Below are 15,720 nucleotides of genomic sequence, written 5' to 3' on the forward strand. Positions count from 1 at the left end.
GTAAAAACTGATCCAAACGGTATCGGTTTTCGGGACAGTTATCCAGATCAGTACAATTTATACTGCGGTCTTGGTCTCAGCGCCTGGTTACACGTACTACGAGGTGATAATTGGGATAGTTTAATAAAAAGCTCCCGTTTATCGAAAATATGAGTTTTATTGATTTATCGAAACGAATATTGTATCGAAAATGTTGCGGCCGGACCCGCGCAGGACAAACCGTACACCGGATCGAAAAAGTCGAAACATGGAATATGCTCGGAATATTACAATTAGGTTAGGAAGGAGTTCTCGGAAGAGTTTCGGGTTCCAAAAACGTAACAACGGATGACGTCGGTTGGTTCCCGTTTTTATAAAATAGATTTTAAATACCCGGAAAAAGATTTTATAAATTTCATATGATCCTTATAAATCCATAAATCAACATAAAAATAATTAGGAAGATATGACAATTATCTATATTCTATTTTGGACATAAAAAAATTAAAATACTCAATTAATAATATTTTCAAACATCCAAAGGCATTTAACACTTAACAATTAGTTCACAGAATAGATACTGAACACATATATTAAGCAAAAATAATTACACGATATATCCCGGATATTACATCCTTCCCCCCTTAAAAGGATTCTGTCCTCAAAATCTCTTAAGAAAACAAATGAGGGTACTTTTCTCTCATATCACTTTCCAATTCCCAAGTTGTCTCTTCAACCTTTGGGTTTTTCCATAACACTCTTACTAACTTTACCACTTTATATATCAATACCTTCTCTCTTTTCTCTAAAATCTCTATCGGACTCTCTACATATGACAAATCTGCCTGAAGCTCTATTGGCTCATATTCTATTACATGCCTGGAGTCTGGATTATACTTCTTAAGCATCGATACGTGAAAAACATTGTGAATGTGCTCCATGTGCGGAGGTAACGCCAATTCGTAAGCTACTTTGCCAACGCGCTTTAGAATCTCAAAAGGTCCGACATATCTTGGGCTCAGCTTTCCTTTCTTTCCAAACCTCGTTAGTCCCTTCCACGGTGATACTTTCAGTAATACCAAGCTTCCTTCTTCGAGTTCCGTGTCTTTCCTTGAATGGTTTGCATATTTCCTTTGACGGTTTTATGTTGCTATCAATCTTTTCTGGATTACTTCAACAACTTCCTTTGTCTGCTGTATCAATTCAGGTCCAAGTATTTTACGTTCTCCTACCTCGTCCCAATATACTGGAGATCTACATTTGCGTCCATAAAGGGCTTCATAGGGTGGCATCCGAATACTGGCGTGATAACTGTTGTTATAAGCAAACTCTACGAGAGGTAAATGCTCGTCCCAACTTCCTTTGAAATCAATAGCACAAACACGTAACATGACCTCGATTGTTTGAATCGTTCTTTCACTTTGGCCGTCCGTCTGGGGGTGATAAGCCGTACTCATATTCAATCTCGTTCCCAAACATTCTTGAAAACTTTTCCAAAATCTTTAATTAAATCTTGGATCTCGATCAGATACGATAGACACAGGAACTCCATGACGAACTACAATTTCCTTCAGGTACATACGGACCAACTTGTCGAGCGAAAAACTTTCATTTATAGGCAGAAAATGAGCTAACTTGGTAAGTCTATCCACTATAACCCAAATGGCATCATGATTGGCCCTTGTCCTTGGTAATCCAACTATGAAATCCATGGCAATATGTTCCCACTTCCACTCTGGAATTTCCAATGGCTGTAGCAATCCACTTGGTCTTTGATGTTCGACTTTAACTCTCTGACATGTATAACATCTGGTAACCCATTCCGCAATTTCCCTCTTCATATCTGGCCACCAATAACTTTCCTTTAAATCTCTGTACATTTTGGTACTCCCTGGATGGATGGAATATCTTGAATTATGTGCTTCCTGTACAATTTCATTTTTCAGCTCCATTACCGTGGAATCCAAATACTAGAAGAAAACCTCTGAATACCTTGCTCATCCTTTTGCGTGCATAATTCTTCACCTACCAAACGATTTATATCTTGATCCATTACATCTTACTGACACTTCTTTATTTTCTCTAGCAACTCCCGCTGAAAAGTCATACTGTACACTCTTGCTTCATTAGGCCTGCAAACTTTAATCTCCAATTCCAGTTTCTGAAATTCGTTATATATCTCTTCAGGTACTGATAACATATTTAACTTTTCCTTCCGACTTAACGCGTCTGCTACAACGTTCGCTTTACCAGGATGATAATTAATCGAGCAGTCATAATCCTTGATCAATTCTAGCCATCTCCTTTACCTCATATTAAGTTCCTTTTGTGGGAATATATATTTCAAACTTTTGTGATCTGTGTAAATCTCACACTTTTCTCCATACATATAATGTCTCCAAATTTTCAAAGCGAAAACTATGGCTGCTAGCTCCAAATCATGAGTAGGATATTTCTGTTCGTGTGGTTTCAATTGCCTTGACGCATACGCAATCACCTTATCGTGCTGCATTAGAACACATCCTAGACCTTTCTGAGAAGCATCGCTATAAATTACGAAATTCCCTTGATCGTCTGGAAGTGACAAAACAGGTGCCATGATTAATCTTCGCTTCAATTCCTGAAAACTTTCTTCGCATTTGTCGTTCCATATAAACTTTTCATTCTTCCGTGTAAGCTTTGTCAATGGTGTTGCAATCCTTGAAAATTTTTGAACGAATCGACGATAATATCCGGCTAATCCCAAGAAACTTCTTACCTCAGTGGGTGTTCTCGGTCTTTCCCAATTTATAATTGCCTCGATCTTTGCTGGGTCCACTTTGATCCCTTCGTTACTAACTATGTGTCCTAAGAACTGAACCTCCTGTAACCAAAACTCACACATCGAGAATTTAGCATATAATTTCTTTTTCCTTAAAATCTCCAAAGCTGTTCTCAAATGTTCCGCATGATCCTCTTCCGTTTTTGAATAAATTAAAATATCGTCTATAAACACAATAACGAACTTGTCCAAATATTCCTTAAAAATTCTATTCATCAGGTCCATAAATGCTGCTGGGGCATTGGTCAATCCAAAAGACATCACTAGAAATTCTTAATGTCCATACCTTGTTCTGAAAGCTGTCTTTGGTATATCTTCTGGCTTGATCTTCAGTTGATGATATCCCGATCTTAAGTCAATTTTGGAGAAAAACTTAGCTCCCTTCAGTTGATCAAACAAATCATCAATTCTGGGTAACAGATACTTGTTCTTGATTGTAAGCTTATTGAGTTCCCTATAGTCAATGCACAGTCTCATGCTTCCATCTTTCTTCTTAACAAATAATACTGGTGCACCCCACGGGGACACACTGGGTCTGATTACTCCTTTCTCTAACAACTCTTGCAATTGCTTCGCTAGCTCTTTCATCTCAAGGAGCGCCATTCTATACGGGGCCTTGGATACCAGTTCCGTTCCAGGTGCTAAGTCGATTGCAAACTCAATTTCTCTATCTGGAGGAAGTCCTGGTAACTCATCGGGAAACACGTCTGGAAATTCATTCACTACTGGAATATCTTCAAGTTTCGCTGGCTCCTGACTCCTATCAATCACATATGCCACGAAATGCTCGCATCCTTGTCGTAATAACTTCTTAGCTTGAATCATCGTTAAGAAATTCTTTACTTATTTCTGACCCTTGAACGTTACTATTCTTTCGTCTGGCATTTTCACCATTACCTTCTTATTTCGACAATCTATCTGGGCATCGTGCTTAGATAACCAATCCATTTCTAATATAACATCAAATTCTCCTAACTTAAACAGTATCAAATCTACACAAAATTTACTACCAGAAATCTCAATCTCACAACTCCCACAAACTTGATTAACATAGACTCGTTCTTGATTTGCCAATTCCACAGTCATTATTTCATTTAAATATTCAAGTGGGTAATTTAACTTACTAACAAAATCTTGTGAAACAAACGATCGAGTTACTCCCGAATCTATTAACACTTTGGTACATAAAGAATTCACATTAAGCGTACCTGCCACGACATCCGTATCCTGGATAGCATCCTTCACAAACATGTCAAAAACTCTAGCCCTCGGAGTCTCATTTACTGCTGGGGAAAATCCCATAATCCTCAATGTATTACTGACCGGGGCTGGTGTCTTGCAATCCCTGGCTATATGTTCGGGCTTTCCACATTTAAAGCACGTAAATCCAATGCCTGGAACCTTCACTGCTGGATTCCGGATAGGCTGATCCTTGCTGGTTCTCCTGCTGGCTGATTTCAACACTCCCTCGAATAGTGCCCTTTCTGGTTGCATTTGAAACATACCACATTCAACTTATTACAAACTCCTCCATGCTTCTTTCCACATACTTGACAATCTGGAAAAGTTAGTCTCAACTGATTCGGCTGATTTGCATTAACTGGACGGTTGCCCTGGCCTCCGTCGCCTGCATTCTGTCTCTTGAAATTAAAATTTCGTCCTGGCTGAAATTTGCCCTTCTTAAAATTTGGAAACTTCCCTGGTTGTGACTGACCCTCATTCCCTTCAAATCTCCTTTTCTTGCTTTCCTTCTCCTTCTGTGACATCTCACTCTCTGTCTCCACGATCATAGCCTTATGTACTACTCCTGCATAGGTATCCAATTCAAAAATGGCTACCTTCCCTTTGATCCATGGTTTCAAACCTTGCTGAAATCTCTTAGCCTTCTTCTTTTCAGTATCCACATACGTCGGCACATACCTTGACAATTCCTCAAACTTACTCTCATAATCTGTCACCGACATGTTTCCTTGCTTTAGTTCTAAAAACTTCAACTCCATCTGATCCTAGACAAACCGAGGGAAATACTTTTCTAAAAACAATTCCTTAAATCTCTCCCAAGTAATAACATCTGTACCTTCCAATATCTTCACCATCTCCCACCAATAGGTGGCTTCATTCTTCAGATAGTAACTTGCAAACTCAACCTTCTGCTCCTTTTTTACTTTTACTAAGGCAAATGCCTTCTCTATTTCCTTTAACCAAATATTTGCTTCAATCGGCTCTAAGGAACCCTTGAATTCTGGTGGGTTTACTGCCTGAAAAGTTTTGAAAGTTACTTGGGGATTGGTCGGTCTTTGTTGTTGTTGTGCCAGGTGAACTGTTTGTTGGGCCAAGATTTGAAGAATCTGGGCTATTGCTGGGTCTATGGGTCCTGGGTTCACATTCTGGTTTGCATCATCTTGGTTGTTATTGTTGTTGTTGGTTTCTTCATTCTGGGTGTTGGTGCGGGTATTTCTTCTGGGAGGCATTCTCTGTAAAGAATCAAACAACTTATTTAGCTTTTAAATCAAATTCTTTGTAGAAAAGAAAAGTTTTGTAATACATAAATATCTCCTTTTTGAAAACAGTTATAACTATGTAAATTGCATGCTTCTTTACAGAATATAAACAGTTATGGAAAACAAGGTACATGGTATCACAGGGGTATAACTGGTGCAATAAATAAGGTAAATTAAAACAGGTGCAGTAAAATGAATGACAATACTGGAAAGGAAAGGTGCTGATATATATAGATCAAAAGTTTTGGGTAGTACAAGCGTAAAGACGCTTCGAAAGTAAAAGAAAAAAGGGTACAACAACCTACTCACTAGTCAGCATAGCTAGTCTATAAATACAACTCAAAAGTCTACTAATACATACTACACACTACTGTACATACTACACAACCATAACAACATTGCTCAGCATCTCCATTTCTGGATCTCTGACTCAACTCCAAGGAAACTCTGGTCCTGCCAGCCTCTCAAAGTCCTCCATCACCTCAGTAGCCCAGCCCATCAGTGCATCAGGGCCTCTGCCAGGTAGTGTAGCTCCATGTAGCCTAGCCTCAAGTACCCTCCGTGTCACATGAATCTCCTCTCGAAGCTCCCTCACACCACGATCAACGTCAGTAGTCCTAATAATATGCTTTAGCTCTCTGATCTGGGCCAACAAGGAATCACGCTCCAATAGAAGAGCCTCATACCGGTAGTAAGGAACTGGGGACAATGTAGACTGTAATGGGGCACTTGCAACTGAATGCCCAGTGGAATCTGAATCAGCTGGTGGGGGTTCTCTGATAGGCGGCCTCATGCCTGGAGGTGGAATAGCCTGCAGTGGTACGGGCTGCAACACAGGTGGAAGTAGAATAGCCATTATAGGTGGAACAACAGGACGTGGATCTGATGATGGCGCTCCAACTGAAGGCTCTGAATGATCAGCTGATACGGGGATAAAAGAGTCGGCCTTCACTGTTATCTGAAATCATATCGCAATATAAGAATCTTGAACCATGACGCGAATTACACTAATACATGTTCTACCATAGCATTCAACCTCTCGACGTTCTATCTTTCTATTCTTTACTTCAAATCCTAACCCTCTACCCATTCCCATTATCCTAGGCTTGTGTCAGTGACTTATAACCTGTAGCTCTGATACTAAACCTGTGATGCCCTCCAAACCCGGGTCAGAAGTTTGGGGTCCACACACACACCTTATTTATAACCCGCTTATAACAATAATAAAGATAATAATAATACGCAGTGACCGTACTTACCAACTACCATGGATCGTAACAGATTAAAGTATGCACACAAGCCAATCACATCTACTTATATTACAAACTGTTCAAATCCCAACTATTCAAACTCAGAACTGAGTATTAAACATTATTACAAACTTTTACAAACTTAAATTATCCCAAAAGAAGCCTACTAGCTCAACTTGATCAACCTGTACCCCTAGCTCTCGCGCTGGACTGGGGATCCTCGCTACCAACTGGTTCCTTTTTAACTGGAAAAGAATATAAACAACATCGCCCAAATGAGCTAACTAGCTCAGCAAGTCACAATGACAAAACTGAGAATAATGATCATCAGGTGAACATGGTTATGATAACAAGTGAACAATGGATTATGATTTAGAATTGGATATTAGGCTGCTGATCAGTCACACACTAACCCCGAGCAAAGCACACAGCACTGCTCTAACAACTGGATCCAAGGCACACATTTGCCTAACTTGACCATTATATGGTCTGACCACGAATCTGGTCCACAATTTTATAAAAACAATCCAATTCTAACATAATAACAGAATAAACAATAATAAACAATAAACAAAATCATTAACAACATTGAGTGTTCAATAATGAAAGGGTTTCAATCTTCGTAAGGATCAATAAGGAAATTTCAAAGCTTGGATGCTGGCTAAGGAAAGAATTGGATAACAAAGGAAATGACATTTCAAAGTTTCAAGGATTTGGTCTTTCAAAGCATAAGATACAATGGTTTGAGTATGTAGGTAATTCAATTCAGTGTATGGTATTTAGTTTGTATGTATTTGTGGAGTAGTATCGTATATTTGTGGTTCATATATGGGTATACAATAATCAATGGTCTAGAAAGAATCAGGTTTACGGCTCAAGATCAATAGTTGGATTCATGGTTAGGGTCCAGTGCTTCAAAGCACCTTTAATATAAAACAGGAATATCAATCACTATAATATCTCGAGAAAGTTCAGAACACTTGCCTGGTATTAGCTTACTACACTGCACTCGTTTCTAATCACAATCGTCTTACTCCTCAACTACCTGTTTCCCTTTCCTACGTCTTGCCTCTTCTGCTCACATATCATAAGCATCTATCAATATTCAAGTCATATGATTCTATTTAATACATACTCCTATCTACCCTTCATTTTACCCAAATCCGATTAACGGATTGAAAGTTACGCAATAAACAAGTAAATATCGAATATACAGACCGACAGTCAATCAACAAGTCACATATAACATATAGCACGTCACATAATCAATAATATATCATTTATAAATAAGTCTCGGGTCATAAGCAAGTTTTCTGGTATTTAAAATGATTTTTAAAACATTTTTCGGAACTAAAATGGGTCGTTGGATCAATTTCAGAATAATAAACAGGGTTCGGTTGGCCAATTCTGGCTTTGAAACAATTTTATAATAATTATCGAGCCTTGGAAACAATTTAAAATAATATTTTAAAGCTCGAAACTATTTTTCGGAATTTTTAAATCATTTTTTATCCATCATACGCCTTGGACTACATACATCACTCTGTATAAGTCCTAATTGTTCGGTGGCCCTTTCACCATGTCCGGTAAAAGGAGCTTTAGCCATTTTGCCAATGAGACAAGATTTGCATTCTTTTTATGATTCAAAATCAAACTTATCCAAGTAACCATCTTGATATAATTTGGAAATGTGTTTCTCATTTATGTGACCTAAACGACAATGCTAGAGGTATGTTTGATTTGAGTCTTTCATCTTAATACGTTTATTATCATTATTTATGTTATAGACATGAGTATCTAAATCAAGAGCATATAAACCATTAAACAAACGTGCAACTTCATAGGTAACATTATTCAATGAAAAGGAACAACTATTGTTCTGAATCAAACATTAAAAACCTTTTTTGTCCAAACAAGAAACCGAAATAATGTTTCTGTAAATTGCAGGAATGTAAAAAACAGTAATCTAGTTCTAAAACAAGCCTAGTGGGCAATGATAAATGATAAGTCCCTACAGCTAAAGCAGCATCCTTTGCTCCATTTCCAACACGTAGGTCGACTTTTCCCTTCGCTAATGTCCTACTTCCCAACAGTTCCTGCACATTTATGTTAATATGAGAACCACATCCAGTATCTAATACCCAAGATGTAGAAGTAGACAAATTGACTTCTATAACATAAATACCTGAATCAGAAGCTCCAGTAGCCTTCTTCTTCAGATCCTCCAAATAAGCATGACAGTTTCTCTTTCAATGACCCGGTTTTTTGCAATAGTGACAAGTATCACCCTTTGCAACACCAACTCCAGGCTTTAAAGCCTGTTTAGGAGCAGTTTTAGGAGTAGCAGCAGGTTTGGATCCCATCCTCTTCTTGCCTTTCCATTTATCTTTCCCTTTGGAACTCCCTTTATTCACCATCATTATGGGAGTAGTAGTTTTTGATATAGCCAACAATTCGATAGGTGTCTTGTCTATCTCATTCATGTTGTAATTCATTACAAATTGAGCATAGTTGTTGTTCAAAGATTGTAAGATTAGATCTATCTGGGCTTCCGGACCAATCGCGGAACCCAGAGTAGCAAGGTACTCCATATATCCAATCATCTTAAGAACATACGGTCCAACCAGATCACGATCGCCCTGTTTGCATGCATACAAATCTTTGCTTGTATCAAACCTCTCTTGACGAGTATGCCCTTTAAACATACGTTTAAGGTGCTTAATCATGACATAAGCATCAATATGCTCATGTTATTTCTCAAGCTCAGGACTCATAGTCGCTAGCATCAAACATGTGACATCCGTGTCATCATCCATATGCTTCTGATAAGCAGCCTATTAAACACGTGTTGCACCTTCAGGAAGAGGTCCAGGGTGAGGAACATTAATGACATGGAGCTTTCGCTCCTGCCTGAACACTATCCTCAAGTTCCTTTGCCAATCAAGGAAGTTTGTTCCTGTCAGCTTGTCCTTCTCAAGGACTGATCGCACAGAGAAGTTGTTTGAGTTGTTTGCTATTTGTTATCTACAATATTAAAATGCATAAAATGAATTAGTCTACAAATGATTATTAAATTATGTTCAATTAATTATTTATATATATTCAAAATATATATCTCCTACTATTTTTATCAAATTGATAGCCCTAACTATTAATTCAGAAAGAATATCTTCTATATACTTTCTAGTGAGCCAAGATCCATGTTTCATCATATCTTAGGCCAACTTTGGCTTTTCTCCCAAAATAAGATTATTTATATAGACAACATTTGTCAATTATATCAACTATATAACTCTTGGATAGTCTTGTGCAACAACATTTGTTCGTATCTATCCAACAAATCTCTCCAAACTCTATGCCTCTAAGTTCATAATCCTATTGTGGTAACTTAGTTAAGTCAAACCTAAAGGTCTAAAAGTATCATATACTTCAACCGCCTTCCCATGATAGATGGGAGTACTTCGCTCTAGCGAACCCACTCCTTATCGATCTAGGGGTTAACGCGTTGGACATATTGGAAGGCATCTAAACAACTTTATATTATTATTAGGGTTTTGTTAGTATTAAAATAATCATGATTCCATCATAAAGAGATTCCCAATTTTCCCCGGGAGAGGTCCGAGGGCGGCAGCCCCAGGCTGGGGTTGAGCTCGGAAAGAAAATATTTTTTTCCGGAAGACTGGTATTATACAGAAAACTCAATTTCAGAGCTACATATCATATCTTCGCCAGTCTTTGCCAATACTCCATCATATGCAGTTTCAGAAGCATGTATCATATACATACTATATGTTCCAGTCCCCTATTGTATCTCGTCGCGAAACAATCACCATGTATCCCATCGTGAAACGATCTACGCCTTGAAGGTATCCAACCGAATGATCGAACGGAGGATGAGCGTGTACTAGCACTCATAAATCAGAAGCCACCTCCCTCTCTCTCTCAAGCTTCTAGGGTTTGTGTTTTAATCTTATTAAAATATCCAACCCTAGTTGAGACTTAAAAAGATATTATATAGGCAAGAGAAAAAGATTTCTAACCCTAAATAATTTAGACTTTTAATAAATACGAAAATCCTAGTTATTATTAATTAAGTCTTATTTAATCACCCAATAACTCAATTTCGGATTTAATAGTAAATTCAAATTTCTTATTTATTTATTTAATTAAATCTTACTTAATTAATAATGTAATAACCGGGAAATTTTTGTACATATTTTGTGATATATGTAATAAATATTCTTTGATTAATTAAATTTAAAATGTGATGCCATGATTTATTGTGTACTAGGTATTAATTTTATTCCTACAAGGACCCGGGCAGTTTTCTAATAATTATTATGTGTTTTAAATGCAATTATATGAATCGATCTGCAATCTGGACGCGTGTCAGATTACGTTTCTTCGGTGTTACGTGTTAAAACTTGTTTTATAATTGTCTGTGCATATTATCGTTGTTTTCGGGGTATATATTAAATTTAGAAAGTATTTTGTTTTTCCAAAAGTTATCGAACCGGGACCCGATCGGGAAGTAAAAGCCCACAAAATCTGTACTTATATTTTTTAAAAAATCTAGGACTCTCCTAATAGTTTGTATTTCCGTATTTTTGAAATGTACGTAAATTTCAGGAAATTTTGATATATATATTGTATTTATCTATAAATTAAAAAATATTTTATAGTTTTTCCCCGTAAATTATTATTTCCTGGGCTATTGACTTAAATTAAACAAGAAAAAGGTACCGCTTTGAGATTTATCGGGACCGTTTGTGTAAATATAAATACGTCTCATATTTATCTGGTTTCAGTAGTACATATCATCAACAAACAAATATCTATCAGTTTCTTTCATTTTATATTTAGTTTTTAGTTTTCGAGATACCGAATTAAAAAATCAAGCTTTTTGATCAAACTAAGAATCTGTTGATTGTGTTCTTGATATCGTTGTGAAGCTTGCATCGAGACGGTCAATTTCATACCAAAAACATCTATTAAGGTTAATTATTCTTGAATTTGGATTTTTCAAATTATTTTTTTAAATTTGTTTTTGAGTTTTAATGATTGTTTGATTGTTTTATGGATTGGTTATTGTTCCCGAGATCACAATGACCATATTGATATATAGTTTGTATAATTTTGATTCCGTTTTGATTGAAACCGGATTTTGGGTTATTATCAGATTTTTAATTCAAATTTCTGGACTTGTTCTTGATTATTTGGTGTTTATAAGATCATGAATACATTATGCAACTTCAAAGCTTTGATTTGATAGTTAGAACATGAATTATGGTGTAGAAATGAGTAAAAACAATAAGTTGGCCGGAGAACTCGATGGTTCGCTGGAGTTCATGGTGTGTTGACTTAGTTGCTAAGGAGAAATATAATAAATTAGAATGAAAAATGGTGAAGTTTAGATGCGATTTGGCCTCCGATTGGTGTCGCCGGCTGCCGGATTCTAGGTTCAACCCAGTTTCCCGTCGGCTTCAAACCCGACCCGGCCACCTTCTTCAAGACCCGTTTCTGTTTTAAAAATAACTCGGTTTTAATCCTAATTTCCCAAATTCCTTTCTGGAAAATATTTCTGGCAAATTCTTTTTAAATTTAATTCAAAATTCAGTTTTAAATTCTAAAAATTTATTTTAATTCCAAAATTAATATAGTTAATTATTTCCATAATTAACTGAATTATTTTAAATTCTAAAATCATTTTATTTTATTATTTTCAAAAATCCAGATTTATTTTAATTATTTATAGTTTATTTTAATTAATTATTTGATTAATTCATTTAATCAGTTAATTTAATTTATAAATAGTTAAATAAAATATATTTATTCATAAGTAAGCCAAATAATTCCTAAAATTTATTTTGGGCTTTTAAAAATATATTTAAGTATTTAAAAAATAATTAATATCATTATTAATTGATTTATTCTGATTTTAATCATAATAAATAGACCGTTTATCCGTCTAATACGAAACGAACGCGTCTAGACTCAGAAAAATATTCCGCTTCCATTTAAGATACTTTCGAGACCCAAATCATTTTTGTATCAAAAGGTCGTTTGTTTTACGAATTGTTCTAAATCGAATACTTATTGGAAAATCCATATTTTAACCCGATTTCAGTTTTAAAAATACCGAGACCTATCTTTTATGATATGAGTTTTATGTTATGTGCATAACATGAGTACGTGCTTTGTGATATGCATGCTATCTATTTAGAGCTTTCGATGCTATGATTAGATAAACGACCGAGTAGACACTAAGACGTATAGACGTCATTCGAGTTTTGTCTACTTTATTAAATAAGTGCATTTGATTTATAGAATCAAGTTCAGGAAGGAAGTCAGGGCTAGAAAAGGTTAAATCCAGTCTTTTCATATGAGGAAAGTACCCCTGTCCTATTCCAATTTCAGAATGGACAAATGTTATATACTTGAGATTGATATTACTGTTAGGTAAATCCTTTTTATACAGTATTTTTGAATACTCTTAGATTGTTTATGTCAGATAATTCTAGTAATTGTTCTATTAGAATATGGATCTTATTCCTGATAGATAGTAAATAACTATGCTATCTCATTTTACTATATACAGTGGAACGTGATATTGATATTTAGCGAATAACTAATCTTACTAGTTATCTCTCAATTAGTTGTTGAGATTACTCCGGACTATGAAAAATGGGGAGTTGATTATGATATGATATCGACGAATTCGATTGCTTTATGAAAGAAAAATATTTTGATTGGATGATGCGTAAGTGACCCGGGCGGACGGTCTAGCATTAGGGCTTTGTATTAACTGATATATGTTTAATAAAATTTTGTACTTGGCCATATTGTGCCTTTTTATTTAAGTACATACCGGTCGTGACCGATATGTAGCTTTTATTTCAGTACTCATGTTTGAGACATGAATTCTATGAATCATGATCCAGCCCTATCACAGTGGCTGATCAGCATATGATAGTGCATTCACCGGAATATTGTTATTCCAATCTAAAACTTATTGCTTACTATTTTACAAGCTTACTATTAGCTTCAGTTATTATTAAGATATCATTGATTACATGTTGTTCTTTCTTTATTAGCATGATATTGTTGTTATCATTTCGAGCGCATATTTTATACTGCTTGCTGAGCATTTCATAGCTCAAACTTGTTTTATTGTGCTGATCTTTCAGAGATGGATTGAGATTCCTCACTTATTGCATAATGCTAAGGAGAGGGTGCCTCTTGTGCATCCTCAGATCTTTAGATTTCAGGTGCCTCAACAGCAGCAGGTAGGATCTGTGAGTTGGTGTAGTTTGTAAATTAGTTTGTAGTGTAATAATAAAAGTGAACTAGTTTGTAAAACTTATTAGACTTTTGAGGATTAGCATAACTTCATGTAGAGGTTATCCTAATCAGGTTAGTAGTTGTAATAACTAATGGTTTGATATAGTGTATGTTTCATATTATAACATGTTCTCGATCCTTATGCATGAATGGGTTATAAATAGTATTTTAATTCTGTTGTGTATATTATTTTATTGTTTAGCAGTTAGTGACCCTATTCGCAATAAAACACGCAAGCGTACGCGATCACAAGTAGTATAAGATTTAAGTCAAGTTCGTTCCCACAGAGACTGGTTTAGGTTAAGTTCAGATTATGCACTTATGCAATAATGTATGATTATCGTTCACAGCTAAGACAAGTAACAAATTTAAGTTGATTAACTACTTAAGAGATTATACTAGCATGCATTAACTAAGAGAATAAAATTGATTACTTATATGAGATAAAACATGAGATTCTAACTTCATTAAATACTTTATTCAAAGTTTATGTCTTTATCAATAGTATGCGATGGTGATGATAACTAATCAGATTATACAAAATTAGTATACGCTATCTTTCGATATACGTATACCCTACTACTAAGCATCCACAATCAAGATAGAAGTTGAGTAGACACCAATTATGCTTAGACCATATATGTCTATAAGATTTGAAAACATAACGGTTTAAGAACAAGTTATTTATTAAGATTATATAGGGTGTGTAAGATGGTTAAAATTACTCCACGAATCATGCATGACAAACATACATAAACCTATGCTAGCATGGCAAGTTCTAAACCTCTATATTCACTGTCGCTTCAATAGAGATTAACAAACAATCTTAGATGTTAGATACGCATCAAAGATGAATAAGCACAACCAAACTAGGAAATCATAAATCACCACACACTAAAGATTTAAAATAACCAAATATTGAAATCCAAAAATAAATCCGCTAGAACCCCATGACAATGATTAGTTCATGATCGAACACATCGTCACCATGGGTTCCAATGAAAATATGATAATAAATAAGTTCAGAATACTACGAGATAATATAAAAGTACTAGGGTTTAAAACAAATCAAAATCAAGCATCTAAAAGTATCGCCTAAATCGAAGAATATAAAAGAATGAACTAATTCTTCTTTTCCTTAGCCGTCTCGTGTGATCTAGGTCTTCTTAATGTTCTCCCTCGCTTCCTTGTTTTAAAAAATGTCTTCTTATCCGTATATATAAGCCCATGGATCACTTGGACGCTCCAAATAACCAAATTAGAGTAGAAACAGGATTCTGGCATGGGTGCGCTCTCTCTCTGTCAATATGGGCACGGGCGCGCTCCTTCAGGCGCGGGCACGCCTGCTCTCTGGAGAATTTTCTGAATTTCTTGATTCTTGCTCTGATCTTCGCACAAACTTTCGCAACTCCATTCCCTGATCTCTTATCAACATAAAATCATTTGAAAGCTCATTTTCACCTCTGACTTGTGCCCTGAAACGACTCAACATAAAACACATCAAAAATTCCAAATACTTAAGTCCAAAACACCAACTTAAGCCGATATGAAGTGTTCCAAGTGGATATAAATTCCACTTATCAGACCCCCAAATCTAGACCCCAGATTTGGAGGGTGTCACAGGTTGGTATCATAGCTATAGGTTATGGTCACTGAAATAGACTTAGGAGTTATCTTATTTGAGTTATCAGAAGATCACATGAGATAAGTATATGTCTAACTCATATCGAGTTCAGTTCAGACTATCAGATATAGTCTTTGGTCATAGTTTCAAATTTCTTATCTATGAGCTGTGATATGATTCCAAGAGGAGCTGGTTGAGGAGGAT

This window comes from Apium graveolens, chromosome 2 (assembly GCF_009905375.1).
Source record: "Apium graveolens cultivar Ventura chromosome 2, ASM990537v1, whole genome shotgun sequence".
NCBI classification, from domain to species: domain Eukaryota; kingdom Viridiplantae; phylum Streptophyta; class Magnoliopsida; order Apiales; family Apiaceae; genus Apium; species Apium graveolens.